The sequence below is a fragment of the Cavia porcellus genome, unplaced genomic scaffold (genome assembly GCF_034190915.1).
Source record: "Cavia porcellus strain 051 isolate PalLab524CR breed Dunkin Hartley unplaced genomic scaffold, mCavPor4.1 scaffold_24, whole genome shotgun sequence".
Classification (NCBI taxonomy): Eukaryota; Metazoa; Chordata; class Mammalia; order Rodentia; family Caviidae; genus Cavia; species Cavia porcellus.
In genome coordinates, this window is record NW_026947507.1 from 50,967,561 (window position 1) to 50,983,224 (window position 15,664).

Below are 15,664 nucleotides of genomic sequence, written 5' to 3' on the forward strand. Positions count from 1 at the left end.
AGGTAGACCCATCCCATTATCGCCAGAGTTCTGATATTTTCTAGGCAAGTACAGCCCTGAAATAAGACTGACAAAAAAAAAAAAATCCTTCCACTCTGAATTATGTAAGAAAAATTTTTAATTGTAGAAACAGTAATCCATGAGTTTATCAGAAACTAGTGAATGAGTCAAAGAAGCAAAGGTTTCAATCAAGGAAAATAGAGGTATTTGTTCTGACTCAATAAATGTTAACTGAGCACTTGTTATACCAGGGACAGTGCTAACTTTTGGACCTCAAAGATCTCTGTTTTTCTCTACAGCATTCTACCTGCCCCCCAAAAATGCCTGTCAAACAACAAAACAATTAACTTGTGTTCCCATTTGAAAGATTTTTTGTTTTATTTTGTGTTTTGTTTTGTTTGTCTTTTTGAGACAGGGTCTTGCTATGCAGTTCAGGCTGGCCTTTGTAGCCCAGGCTGATCTTGAATTTGCAATAATCCTCCTGCCTCAGCTTCCTGAGTGCTGGGATTACAGGTGTGTGCCACCACACCCGGCTCTTTCAAAAGATTGACCAAAGGTACATAAGATGTAAGAAATCCTGAAGATAAAAAAGGACAGCTCCTGAAATATTAAATATACTTAGTATTTTTATCAGTTTATACAGTACCACCATGGTATAAGTAGAAATACTATTAATGATAGTCCAAAAGGCACCGGTAAAGATTTAAATAAATAATATGCATATTATTTCCTGTAGACTTATAGAGGTAATGGCTTTTCCCCAAAAGTATTCATCACTGCTCTTTTGGGTCACTACTTATACAAATGAGACTCAGATTAGAATTATAATGAAATAAAAATTTAGGCATACAAATGTAATATATATTAGCAGTAATGGCATACTCTTTTTTTCAGTCTTGACTTTTTATTAGTACATGTTTGCAGTATGCTATTCCCATCTATGTGGGGACCCAATCCCACTAAATCATTCCCCAGCCATGATCTAGTCTGAGTCCCTTATTCACTATTTAACATAAATATCAGACTGGGTCGATTTGGGATTATTTATTCATTATAGAGTACTGAATGACTAACCCCAGATCTAGGGTGGGGCTGAATATCAGCATGTAGAATTCATTATCAGAATTAACTGTCTTAGAATTGAGATAGCTCCTGTCACAAACAGCTTTTTAACAAAGACTAGCACATTTTCACTCATTAGCAGCAGAGCTAGCAGAGGTGTCCACAGGGCTGGCCAGGCACACAGCCAACTGTGCACAGCAGGGAATCCACACCTCGATGCTTACTGCTTCCTGCTCCTGCTAGGTCCCTACAGCCCCTAAGGGATGCTCAGATAATACATCTAAATGCTGTCACTTCCCACAATGAAAGGTACACGCAGTGTTTGCAAGGCCTATTAGAGCCACAACTGAAAGATGCCTTTGAGGAAGGAAAGGCTGTTGATATTACAGTGTCGTGGATTTCTTATCCACACAAGACTGCTTCCATGAGAAAAGCTCCGGAAATGATAGATGGGACACTTTGGTTGAGCACAGTTACAGGTGGCAAAGTACCAGGGTGGGATGTAGGCAGGGATGTTTCCATGGGCAGCACTAACGCTGCCCATCGCTGAGATGTACGGGAAGAACTTCAGGCCATGGGTAATTTCAGCCCGGCCTGCATACAGAGCGCTCTATACTGGACATGTCTGAGGAGCTTCGCAAGCACCAAACCATGAGAACCAGAAAGAAACTGACGAGCTTAGATTGTCAGGTTTAAATGGCAGTGGCAGTGTTCTTATCGCTAACAGGATTTATTAGTTTTTCTGCAAAGAATATGTATTGCTACTGTAATATAGAAGTCATTATAAAAGAGTTTAATAAAGAAGAAAAGAAATCAGGGAACTCAGTCCCTGTTGTAGTCAAGGGTTGTAAGAACAATTAGAATCAGGACACAGAATTTATAATATTATTTATGATGGTCACCCAGAGTTAAACATAAGAAAGTACAGGAACTTTGTCCACAACACTAAAAGACACAGAGTATTAAGCCAAGGGCCTGGATCCCACAGCAATGTCCTACATGAGTCCAGATGAAGTCCTAGAGCCCATGACAATGCCTCACCTGAGTCCAGCTAGAGGTCTAGAGCCCATGATAAGGACTCACGCCAGTCTGTTTTATGGATCTGCACTGGAAAGGCCCAAAGTTCAGTGGTGAAAGCTATAAAGTCTATGCCAGTGGGGTGGAGGAACTGTGCTGGTAGGTTGTATGTTGTACACTGGAGCCAAGAATTCACGCTCAAAATAAGGACCAGCACTGCCCTGCAAAGCACCACAGCCATCCTCAGCAACACGGAGGCCCCAAGCTCCTCCAACAATAAGAACAGTTGAGTATGTGGCAGAAAGCCAGCTTGACGAGTTTCTCCTGAAGATTTAATGGCACACATCTTCCCCTCCAGAGCCAGGAAGCGATGCTCAATGTAAGGACCAGAGCTCCCCCAAATTAAGCCACAGCCACTCTCATCAACAAGGTCCTGAGCTCCTCTGAAACTCACATGGGGAAGCCAGCATGACGGGCTCCTCCAGGAGAACCAATGGCTCAAATAGCAACATTTAGAGAAACCCACAATGCCTACCTGCTCCATCTCCACATCTCTATTTATGCTGGCAACCTTCCTCAGGTGGACCATCTACACTCAGCACCATGCTGATTTAATTCCACTGGCGTTAAGTTGGCCACCAGTTTTAATCTAACAGTCTCCTATTTTCCAGAGCCAAGATTTGTGAGGACCTGACTTTCTGCATGTCGAGCACATTGCTACGCATGTGCCATACATCTAACACCGTGATGTTAGATGTTGGTGATTCCTTTGGGGTGTATTCCTATGTGCCTGTCACACAGCCAGTGATCCTGCCAGGTGTGACTGATGTTCCTGCTGTCTGATTCCAAACCCTAGGTTCTTAATCACGAACTTCCCTGGGTCCTGTAGTAAGGCTGGGGTAGATCAGAAAACAAATCACTAAGCGTCACCTATAAAGTTTCTGTGAGAAGACTTTGGCACCCCAGACACCACACTCATCCCTGGCCTGTGGGAAACACACTGCTGTGCATACGTGCGTGACATCTACCTTTTACCCAGTCTGAGTCCGAGCCGCACGGATGATTCTAGGAAGCAAAGTCCTGGAACAGGGGAAAGCACAACTCAGTCAGGTTCCCGAGGTTGAACCTGACCCAGTGCCTGAAGACCCAAGAAACCTGAGCCCTCAACTTCACTAGGTCTGAGTCATCACCAGTGAAATAAAAATATGGGAAGGAGGTTCCAGGCGGGATAAGTAACAAAGTGTCAGCATGTACCAAGCCCTGCAGAAATGGCAGCCGCTGTATCCCTCTCTGACCGTGAATTCCCAAGGGTGAGAATCAGGACTATGTTGCCTTGGGATCCGCTGAAGAGCTTCTGCAATGACTGATTAATTAAAGCTGCAAATAAAGTAATTTCTAATGATAAGTCCTCAGAACTACAGCTCAGCCTCTCTGATTTGACATGCATGCTCCCCTGTTAACTTTAATTGGCTGATAGGAGCTCAGTTTGCATCTACCTTACCAGAGTGACTAAAGGAAATCACAGTTTTTAGTCTGTCCAGCATTTACGTCTTTAGTAAGCATCACTGCTACTTCCTGACTATTTGATATTTAAAGGCAAGTGATTTTCCTTTGCACAGTGCCTTTTGGGGGAAGGACTTAACACTGTTTATAAATAAGGAAGGGAGGGAGTCTGGAAGAACATGGCAGATAGATAGCAGCAGCCTCAGAGGCTCTCTGAGAAACCACACTTGAAATCCAGGAATCATGCTGGGCAGGAAGTCCTAGACAAGGGGCGATATTCTTTGCCAACCCAGGAACCAACTAAATTAAGAGAAACCAACTAGAAACGCAATCCCGGTGATACAGCAGGTGATACAGGTGATACAGGTCTCAGCATGGAGGCCAGACCTCGCGCCATTGGAAACTGCAATCTGAATTTCCTGCAGCTGCTGTTGCATCCCAGTCGGCACAGCAGGGAGAGAGGTGCAAAAGCTCGGAGAGTGGGAAGCCTTGAATTGAGTTGGGAGTGGGGCTGGCCCAGTGCCCTGCATCAACCTGCGGTGAGTGAGCGGATTAGGACCCTTCCATAGAGAAGGAGGCTTCAGCGGAGGATATACTCGGACCAGGCAGACTTCCCGGAATGAGATGCTGTAGTGACTTCAGTCACATATCCCCCTCTCAAGCGGGATTGGTGGGGAGTGCCTGGCCTGTGAGACGCTGCTGGCTGAGATCCAGCAGGCTAGCCCAACCCAGGTCCCAGCGCCTGGAGGTGCACCCTAGCGGTGAAGCCTTCAGTAGGTTGCCCAGGTCTGTGTCTCCCCGGTGTGCTGCGGTGCTGCGGAAACAGTGCAATTCAAACAGTCTGTGGTTGACAGGGAAGGAAGCTGGGCCTCCTATATACGCTTATACATAAGGAACAAAGAATATGGGAAAAGGGAGCAACAAGAAGGGGTCCTCGGCCCCCAATCCTGAAAAACATGCAATAGCAGACACGGCACCAATAGACATAAAGCGCTATCTCTAGAGCCTCATAGACGAGTTCAGGAATGAAGTTATTAATGACCTGAAGCTAGACATAAGCAGAATAGTTAAAGAAATGCTAAGCACAGCCCAAGAAAAAACAGATGGTGGAATGGAAGAACAGAAAAAAAGGGGAGAATTGTTTGATGGAGAAAATAGAGAAAGCATAGAATACGTGAAGCAAGTTCAAACAGATTACCAGGAAACTAAAAACTCTATCGAAAACTGGCATAACAGCTTGAAAGAAACTAAGGATAGATTATCTGAACTGGAGGGCAGATTTGTAATATGGGAGCATGAAATGAAAAACTTCTTAAAAGTAACAAAAAAACAAACAGCAACAATACAAAAGCTAGAAGATGATAAGAGGATCTATAATTTAAGAATTAAGAACATAAGAGAAGAAGTGGGGACACAAACAAATGGACTACAAAAGCTATTCACAGAAATAATAGAAGAGAATTTCCCTAATTTAGCAAATGATAAAGATACTCAGATATATGAGGCATACAAAACTCCAACCACCTACAACCCAAACAGAGCTACATCCAGGCATATAATAATCAAAAGTCCAGAAATCCAATATAAGAACAGAATATTAAAAGCCATCAGAGACAAGAAACAGATCACTTACAAGGGAACACCCATCAGAATTACAGCAGACTTCTCGGCACAAACCATCAAATCATGAAGAGCATAGGGGAAAATAATTCAAGCTTTGAAAGATAATCATCTCCAGCCAAGATTGGTATATCCTGCACAACTGTCCCTAGAAATTGATGGAAAAACAAGGTGCTTCCAGGATAAAGAGGAACTAGGGGAATTTGCAACCACTAATTCAACTCTACAGAGAATACTGCAGGATAGTCTAAAAAAGGAAAATACAAAGATTCCAGAAATAGTGGCAGAGAGGACACAATGAATGGAGCAGAAAATGAAATGAAGAAGACAAACTGACAACAAACAACAGAAAAAGAGCTCAACAGAAATGAGGCAGAGAAGATCGGAAGGTAGGAATAGCTGTTTTGGAGAGGATGGGACATCATAGTAGCTAGGTGCTGATTTGGTATCATCTTGTTTTGAAGTCCCATCAAACTTGTATTCTTCTGTATTCATCGGTCTTAAAAGGTTATATCTTATTGGATTTTATTATATATGATAATATAAGCAAAAACTTTTATAGACAAGGAGTTTATATGGAGACCATTGTTCGTTTTCTGTTAATTGGTCCTAAATACCCTGTAATGATGTCATTCTCTTGAATGGTTTTATAGTGTCTTGGTGTGTTTGGTGCTACAGTGTACGAAGTTGTATTCAGGGATTTCAGGGAAAAAGACACTATGGTAACTATTTTTATGTCAGGATATCTTGTGGTGAAACACTATTTTGCTCAGGTGGTTGTGATTTGACCTGCGCTGTTCTGTTGTTATGCCGTCTTTTATCTCAATCCCCTTTTTCTGGATTATTTACTTTTTTCTTTTTATTTTTCTAATTAAGGGGAAAATAAATAAAAAATAGCAGGATACATTATAGTAACCTACTTTGATTTCCTATTAACTTGATTTGAAATCCTGTATTGCCCTCACCATCTTGTTTTGACTGATTTTCCTCTATTCTGCTTTGCTTGACAGTACCAAGTTCGAAAATATAGGCATATGGGCTAGGGATTTAGCTTAGCGGCTTAAACGCCTGCCTTGTAAGCAGGCAGTTGTGAGTTCGATCCCTGGTACCAATAAAAAAAAGGAAAAAGACAAAAAAAAAAAAAAGAAAGTATAGGCATAACTATGAAGACAATAAGAATCATTATGACACCCATTCCAGTTGACTATTATTTTCTCTTAAAATCCTGAATGTCTCCAATGCTTTGGTTTTATTCTTTACTGTTTAGTTCAATTTTATTATAACTGCCAATTCTTAAAATATCAAGAGGCAGTATGGTAACCATTGTTGATCACCTTATATTTTGTTATTACATTATCTATTATGTCCATCCTTTTGATTTGATTGACTCTGTTCTGATATGTCGCATTTGGTTTTACTCTCTTCAAAAAAAGTAATAAGAACTGTGGGAATAATAAAACCCAAAATGTGTAATTGTCATTGTACAAAAGAAAAGAAAAGAAAAGAAAGTGCTCTAAAGGTTATAACTGCATATATGTTTAAGTGTATAAGATAGACAACCATATTACTGTTTTTTGGATCATTGAACAAAACTGCACTCTCACTGTTTGAAAGTCCACTTTATATGCTTCAATAATGTAACTTGAACAACTATTTCTAAGATGAGAATCTGTAATCTATTAACTAGTGATTTCTTACTGTTTATTTTTTAAATTTTGTATTACTTGTACCTTTTTTCTGTTTTTTTTTTCCTTTTTCTCCTTAAATTAAAAAAAAAAAAAAATAAGGAAGGGGGCCGACTGGGCTCTCATTGTTTGTTTGATTTGTGTGTGTGTGTGTGTGTGTGTGTGTGTGCCCGCACACCTAAATCTTGTAACATGAACAACTAAGATAATGATATGCAACATATTAGTGTTAATTTCCTTTTTTTACAACTCTGTATCATTTCTATCCTTTTTTCTGTTACCCTTTTTTAAAATAAAAGAATAGTAAAGAACCTCAGTTGTAAAGTCTTTGAGTGTTTATTTATGACACTCTTCCCAAAAGTAACTATCTAACCTTTCCCTCCTTCAGCAAGAAAGTAGCAGGAAAGAACCATGACTCAGTCTTTGACTCAAAGCATTTATCCTGGATAAATCCAGGGATAGAGGGTAGTGTTCCTGTGCCATGCATGACTGTGAAGTCAGTGAAGGTAAAAACACTCACTTTAGAAAGATCTCTTAATCATGGAGAGCATCACTGGATTCTGGTTTTAGTTCTGATAGGATAGATTTCCAAATGAATCAGTACATACAGATGTAGAAGTCCTGGCGTAATTACACGAGTGCCCCTCAGAGCAGTTACGGGATGCATTTGTTTATTTCACCTGAATAAGGTCACCTTACGTACACCCGGTGAACCCAAGTCAACGCAATGAGCCACCAAGGGGCTGAACCCACGGCCCCACTGAAAAGTTTCTCCTGGTGTTTCTCGATATTTTGTGGCCATAATAAATACCGCCAAAAACAGCTCATAGGCCAGGGAGACCTCTTCTGGCTCTCAGTTCTGGAAGCTTCTCCAGGCTGCAGCAGCCCTGCACACTTGGTAGGAGGACATGGCAAAGAGGTCTGTGCATTTTATGGTATCTGGGGAGAAAAGCAAGGACAGGAAGGGCAGGGGTCCCTATATTTCCTTCAAGGACACCCCCATGACCTAACTGCCTCTCCTCCGGGCCCCACTTCCTGGTGGTAACAGCCGCCCTCCCAGGGCCCCAAACTGCAGACCAAGCCCAACACACAAACCACTGGGCCACACCCAGTACCCAAACCTGCAGCGTCTTTTAATGATGAAATGACTAGTGCTGGGTAATGTAGGATACATCTGTAACAATCACATTTCCCGGGACAAATTATCCTGAATTTTTTTCTTGGACTGTTAATATTCCCAACTTGATTTAGTGACAATAACAGGACAAGAAAGAAACTTGACCCGTGTCTGTAATAAATAACAGCTCTGGACATGTCCCTTCTCTCTGAGCCTCCAGCGGCTCTCAAAAGACTCCAAGAAGATGACCAGCACTTCCACGATCGGGCTACAACTTGACTTCCATTTCCTTCCCCACCATCTCCCCAGTGCCCACCTCTCACCTAAGGACCACCCAGCTTTCCCTAGGCACCGCTTGCACTCTCAGCCTCTCCATGTCTTTGCAAGTGCTGGTCACCTTGCAAGGTGTTTTTAAAATTGCAGCTACTAGCCAGATGTGGTGGTGCACGCCTGTAATCTCAGCACTTCTGAGGCTGAGGCAGGAGGATCACTGTGAGCTAGAGGCTAACCTGGGCTACAAAACGAGTTGAAGGGCGAGCCTGAACTGCATAGCGAGACCTTGTCTCAAAAAGACCCCCTCAAAAATCTGCAGCTATTCTGTCCATCAAATACCACTGTTTCCCAGAACTCCAGATAACCTGAGGACAGCTAAGGAACTGGATACTCCGTCTCACAACTTACAAGATCTATGTGAAGACATCCATAAAAATTTCCATGTAGAAACTGCTTAAGTAAAGGAAGCCTGAATACAAAAACCTTAGGGCCACCCAGCACCCGAGCAGCAGCAAGACTGCTGTCACTAGAACAGTACAGAAACACTGGGGCTGCCACGCCTGAGCTCTGCTTTTAAAAGCGAACCTCCTCATTGTTGGTGTCCAGAGCATGTGCTTTTCGGTGTACCTCAGCCTCAAATTCTTCTCTGCGGGACAGTCATTTGTTTAGACTCCTGTGTTATTTTCCTTGCTGCTTCCAAAGAGCGGGGTTTGAATCTTGTTCACCATCTCTCAACCACGATGCTTAGCAGGAAACATCGCTCAAAGAAGTGCTCAGTACTTCAGTGCTCTCAAAGTGAGAATGAACACATGAAGAGAAGCCTAGTCTGAAAAATCGAGTAATGATTAACAAACGTGCACTAACTGCGACCTTTCTCTGTGCTGCGGCTTTCGTTTTCCGACCCTCTCACCCTCACAGTTACTTACTGTTTACATCCAATCAGGATGTTCTCAAGCTGCACATTCTCTAAGCACAAAGTGCTTCATTGTTAAAGTGAGGACATTCTTTTCCCAATTCATACTGCAAAACATTAAATGTATGCTAAGAAATTTTAATTTTTGTTGAAGCCTTTGTTATCCCAACCAGAATCGAAACACACAAGAAATATAGCTCACATAGCAGCGTATCATAGGTTCGTGGAAAGAGGACGTGATCTTTCCCGTGCTCCATCTAAATAAACCCCAGAGAAAAATCACGCTCCCAACCTTCCTTCCTAACAACCCCATTCCCATACACTAAAGGGTCCAAAATACTAAAGCCTGATTTCCTGCGGGCCTATATTTTTAAAACTGCACACATAAAAAAGCTTCTATAAAATGTAGGTAATGGAACAGACAAAAGAGAAGGTTTTACGATTTCTAAAATAAACCAAAATACAGTGACTACAATTTTCAAAAATAAACACCCCCAAAATACATAAGATATATAAATACCAGTTTACAAATCATGTCTAACTATGAAATGCAACATTTTCCTTTGTGAGTTGAGCTACTGGCCCAGATCAGGTTTTACCATAGCCTTTCGGACACTAACAACCACGTCACAGAAAGCCCTTACCTATTTTGTGCTTGTTAGATCTAATCTCTGCACACTTCCCTGTGCAGAATACATGGTGATACACGTTTATGCCATAGGTGTCACTTACATTTGCTTGCTGCTCTCTATGCCTATTTTGTCTTCTACTTTTAGATGTTTTAATGGCCCTGTTAAAGCTGTTACTCTAGTAAAGTTCCAACCGCCTGCCGTGACAAGTGCTGTGAGTTTCAATTCATAATTCAATGGCACCTGCAGCATAGGAACCCGAAGCAGGCCCTGTAGACACCTCTCAGAGCTCCCTCCCCAGGCCTCAGCCAAGCCTACTGAGCTCAGTTAAGCAGCGTCCCTGCTGCTTCCAAAGAGTGTACTGCTTTGACGATATTTCAGCCCTCCAACAGAGCTTCATTTTCCTTAAAACATTTATTCACCAGCAATGCAGCAGTCATAAGAGCAAAATCTTTCTCTAAAAATATGTACAGTCCAATAGTCCTGATATGTTATTATGCTATAAATTATTTTGAAGCTAACATCAGAAAAAAATCTTTTTTTGCTTTGCCTTTTCAATTAACAAGTACTAAGAACTAGTTGAATTCTTCCCTGCTAGAAAAGATTTAGTCCAGGCAGAAAAAAATAATTGCTATTTTTCTATGCTTTCAGTATGTATTCCGATAGGTTTACAAGATGAAGATTAAAAATAGCCTGGTTTTTCCCACAGTAAATCTAAAATAAGCAAGCTCTTATTTCTAATCTAGGAATTGGAGGCTTTGCTTTTTTTTTTTTTTTAGAGATTATCTGCCAGTTCAAAACTAAGAGGGGACACAAAGGCACACATATCTAATAAAAATGTTCTCATAAAAGTGTGGAGAAAATATGGACGCTCATTTGCATTCTATAGGGAAATACTTTTAGACCTAAATTTTCCATTGCACTTGAAAATATCAAGCACCTGTTACTTTCATTTTCATCAATTAGTATCAACCAACCAGATTCAGGAATTTTTTTTAATTTTTTTTTTCCTGAAACTGATACAGAAACTTTCTTTAGAGAATTCACATTTTTTTTGGAACACTATAGGCCCACAGCCCTGTTAATGTCAATCAATTACTCTTGACAGTTTGGTAGATGGCTTATTTACCTAACAGGAGATAATCTGTTGCCTCCATTTATCAACCATCTCGATGCTATTTTTTCATGTTGTAATTTTTTTTTTTTTTTGGTACCTAAAATCAAACTCACAATCTTGCACTTGCCAGGCAGGCACTGAACTATATCCCTGGCCCTCATGTTATAATTAATAGAGAGAGTTGGGAAAATGTTTTGACAAAAGAAATAATTGTTTAATAATCAACATCAAGTCAGGCATGGTGGCACATGCCTGTAATCGTAGCATTTGAGAGGCCGAGGCAGGAGGATCGTTGCCAGTTCAAGACCAGTCTGGGTTACAAAGTGAGCTCAAAGCCAGCCTGAACTGCATAGTAAGACCCTGTCTCAAAAAGACCAAAAACAAAACAAAAAAAAACAATCAATTTCAAGCCTTCAATCAAGGCAATGGAATAGTTCTTTTAGATGCTAGTGACAGGGTTAAGTTTTTCTTTTTTTGAAAAGTAATATGCTTCCACTTTTCTGTCTATAAAAATTAAAAACTTTCTGCCAGAAAGCTGCAGGCAAACCAGGAGCCCATTTAGAAAATGCCCTCCTGCTCACATCTCAGAAGACTGCACTCTCCTTGTTTCTACAGCTTGCAAATAATGTTTGTTGATTTCTACTTTATTATTCCAATATATTTAAAGTCTAAATATTTATGGAAAAAAGCAAAGGAAGCACTCATGAATTTTAACAAGACCTTCATCCCAAGCCATTTCCTGCATACGCACTTAGGTGTCATTTCTGTGACAGAAGAGAATGCCTCTCACTTCCACCCCTTAAAAGGTGGGGGTGAAATACTGCCAGTGAAACCAGCCTGAAGAACACAGGCATCCAGAGTTTTCCCTGAAAGAAAAGCTGCCCATGCCAGCTTAAGGCTGCAAAGAGCGTGTGGTGAGTGCTGGCACCTTTGTGCTGCTGACTTCCTGGATGCACAGGAAAGCTGGCAACTTATTGCACCCCCTCTTCTCTGGGCTCCTGCAATAGAACCACTTAGCTTGGGAGTGCCCTAAACACTAAAAGCACCATGAAATAAATGCTTTTAAATAAGTTGTCCCTCAACAACAGAGATCAATTTTAAAACCTTGTAACTCCCACAGAAGCCGGGGGTAGGGGCTTAGGCTTCCTCCCTTGGAGCCTGTGACGTAACAGGCCAAGTTGTCTAGGTGTACTAGAGCAAGCCAAGAAATCCAACGCAGACTGTGCGGCTGGCCAGGCAGGAATCCCTGAAAAGCATCAAGCAGCACCGTCTCTGAGCTGGCTTCAAGTTCGGTGGGCCTAAATAGTGTTCTGCTTTGCTTTCCTGGCTTGCAATGTGTGTTGACTTTAGAGTGGCTGCCTGCTGCAGGCTGATGATGGGAGAGGTCTTGACAAGGACTTGGCTGGCCACCGCTCCTCCCACAGTGAGCTCACACCCTCTGCTCCGGAGGTGTTGCTAGGGTACAACAGCCTTGGAGTCAGCAGAGACAGCCCAGAATGCACGTGCACGTGCACGCCCGTGCGCTCACACACCCACCCACACACGCACACACACTTGCTTATCATCTGCCCCAAAGACTGCAAATACACTAGCACAAGTCACCGCTTTGCAAGAGTAATCCAGGCAAAGAAGTACAACCTTTTAAAGAGAGGCAAAATACTATACTTCTCAACTTGAATTAACTATATCTAGTTTCCTCAGGCTAACGTGAAGGTCTCTAAATGAAACTGCCCTTCTGTCACTGCTTTAAATGTTTTGTTAAAGTGGTAACGTGCCTCGATGATGCTCTGACCCCACAACGCTACCAACCAGTGGCTGATGATTTTTAATTGTAAGTTGCGTTGCAATGTGATCAGAGAAGCAATAGAGAGTGTGGCAACTGATCTTTGAAAAATTAGAGGGTTCTAATGAAGAAAGAAGCAGAGCAAGACAAGTTCTAAAAGGTCCCCGATTCGTTCCCAAAATTCCCAAAATGCGAGGGAAATTTTAGAATCGCAGCAATCACTTTGTTCAAAATATGTGAGACAAGATGGGATTGGTCAAGATCACCTAACTTACCTAACTTTATAATAAACAGGTAGGGAGCGAGCCCTAGAGAGGTTCGGAACAGCAAAACCTCACTGAATTTTGACTTCCAGATCTATGCGCACGCCTCATTTTCACCTACGGAGTTGAAAAAAAAATCCCAAACTGGCAAGATGATCAGTTTCAGGGAGCGACTGGGTCTCCCCTCCGCCATTCCCAAGAGATCTGGACTTTCTTTCCTAAAGAATTCTAGGATAGGTCTTCCCCCACCCCTACCTAACCCCACCCATCGATCGGTCTAATTACCTCACTGTTTAAATCTTTTAAAAAGCAAGCAAAGGACTGCAGTTTGCTCTGCGTGGACATCCTTTCTTGCGTCCCGGTTGTTAGTAAATCCTTTCCCTGAAAATCCTGAAAATCATTCTCTCTCTCTCTCTCTCTCTCTCTCTCTCTCTCTCTGTCTCTCTCTCTCTCTGTCTCTCTCTCTCTCTGTCTCTCTCTCTCTGTCTGTCTCTGTCTGTCTCTCTCTCTCTGTCTCTCTCTCTGTCTCTCTGTCTCTCTCTGTCTCTGTCTCTCTGTCTCCCTCTCTCTCTGTCTCTCTCTGTCTCTCTCTCTGTCTCTCTCTCTCTCTCTCCCCCCCCCCGTTCCCTCTCCCCTCTGTCCTCCATCTCTTCGCTTGCTCTCCCCTTTTCTTCCTCTAACCCTTTGCTTACGCCACACCTACAATCCCAACTCCACCCCCACCCCCACCTTGCCTGGACCACAGGTTTTTAAATAAGCTAGAGTGCTTTGAACGATTGTCCGCCCTCCGTGTTTCTCTAGATCCAAGACTCTGGGACGCGAGACAGACTAGACGTCTAACCAGCGGGCCGACACATGTGACACTTGAAAGCAATATAAGATCTAATGAGAAAAACTCAGCGAATTGGGGCTAAATACCTTAAAGATAGATAAGCGTAACACATGCTAGTGTCCAAAATGCTGTCTTTTGCCCCATTCCTTCTTTACCAGACATGCAACGCTTGCCACGCGTCACTGCCCTGAATGCAGCGAAAACACACGGCCCATTTTGCTAAAAAAAAAAAAAATATCTTTAAGTGACTTTATATCCGTATTTGCAAACGCCGCTGCTGTATATGCTCAGGACCGCGGTTAAGTCTTCAAAACAAATATGAGAAAAATTCAACCAGTTGCTACTTTATTGCAAGCTAACCGTTTCCCTCTGCAATTTTTCACAATCATTATAATTAAATACAAGAGAAGAGTGAGAATGATGATTTCAGGTTTGGCCTCTGGCGTTTGGAAGGCGCCCGCTAATTTGCTCGCGTGGCAAACGTTAATTGCACATGCGGGCTTGGCTTTCAGAGAAATGTGCTACTCGGCAGGAGGGCCCCCCCCCCCGCAATGAGCCCGCGCCCGCCGTGCCGCGCGCGTTCCCCAGCGCTGGGCGCGCAGTTACCAGCGCCCCCGCTGGGCACGTAAGGCCTGGCGTCCGCGGGCGTGGGATCCCCACCCCCAGTTGTTCGCACCCCCGGAGCATGCAGAAGGCCTAGATCCTCCTCCCCCCGCCCTGCCAGGCTTCCCCTGGAGCTGCAGTAGAGTTGGAAAGAGGGGTCCCTGTGGCCCGCGGCCTTGGCCCGGCCCAGGGCAGTGTTTCAGAAGTCAGATTGGATCGTGTCGCGTTTCTCGGTACACGGTCACCGAAGAGACCGCAGATGGTGGGGACCCGGGTTCGTGCCTTCGTGAGGGTCTAATGCGCCAGGTGCAGGGCCTCGGCTTTGGCCAGGACCCCCGCCCGGATCTAACTCTTTTCCCTTCTCTTTCCTGTCCCACGGGTCCTGCGAAGGGAGAGAATGGAGTGGTCCAAGGATGCCCGAGGCAGGTTCCCGATGAGACCTGGGTGAGCGTGCGCGCGCTGCGAGGCCCTGAGGACAGAGAGACGTTCCCCCTCCCCCCAGCTCAAAGGTACCGGGCGCCACGCCTGGGTTTCAGACCTCAACCTGCCCGGCCCGCGGCCCCGCTTCACCCGCGGTCTCGCTCTCTCAGAAGCCAAATCGGCGGAGCCAGCTGCAAAATCCCCAGGACGAAGACGGAAAGAGAAGCTTGGAACTACGGGCTTAGCGCACGCGGAGTTTACACAGCCCACGCTGTCCGCGGCGCAGAGGATGACTGGACACGCGTGGTGCTCTAGGAAACACCCTCGTGGTCCCAGCGCGCGTCTTCCTGTCCTGTATCCTAGTAACTGTCCCGCTGCAATTGCGCTCTCGGGGGGTGGGGTGGGGGCGGAGGAGAAACTGAGGAACTCATTTAGCTGCGCCAAGCCCAAGCATCTGGAACTTAAGGCCTGCTGACACTGCGTCCTGGATCCTGCGCTTGCCTGCTCTAAGTTCTTCCCACCACGGAGCAGACAATGCCGGCCGCGGTCCGCCTGGGGCGTCCCGGATCGCAGCCCCGCGGCCGAGGATCAAAAGGTCGGAGGCCGCCAAGGCTCGAGGCCGGGCCCAGAGGCTCCCAGGAGAGCCAGCGGAGGCCCGCGACCGGAGATCGGGAGCCCACGCCCAGCTCTCCACTCCGCCAGCCCCCTGTCCTAGGCTGTAGCTGGAAGCCGTGCGCCCGCTTGTCGCCGCCTCGCCTAACCCACTCTCTGCTCCGGGGTCCTAGGTGAGCGGTCGCGTTCCCACGCCTCGGCCCCAGCAGAGCGGC

At 44.3% G+C, this 15,664-nt stretch overlaps 1 long non-coding RNA gene across 1 annotated transcript; it reads right to left on the reverse strand.

Moving 5' to 3' along the window:
* Window positions 1-14,142: 14,142 nt before the first annotated feature.
* LOC106025725 (uncharacterized) lies at window positions 14,143-15,639 on the reverse strand. The gene is made up of 2 exons (XR_001199304.3): window positions 14,956-15,639; window positions 14,143-14,799 (listed from the first exon to the last, which is right to left on the reverse strand). It is a non-coding gene; the product is annotated as an uncharacterized LOC106025725 (long non-coding RNA).
* Window positions 15,640-15,664: the final 25 nt, after the last annotated feature.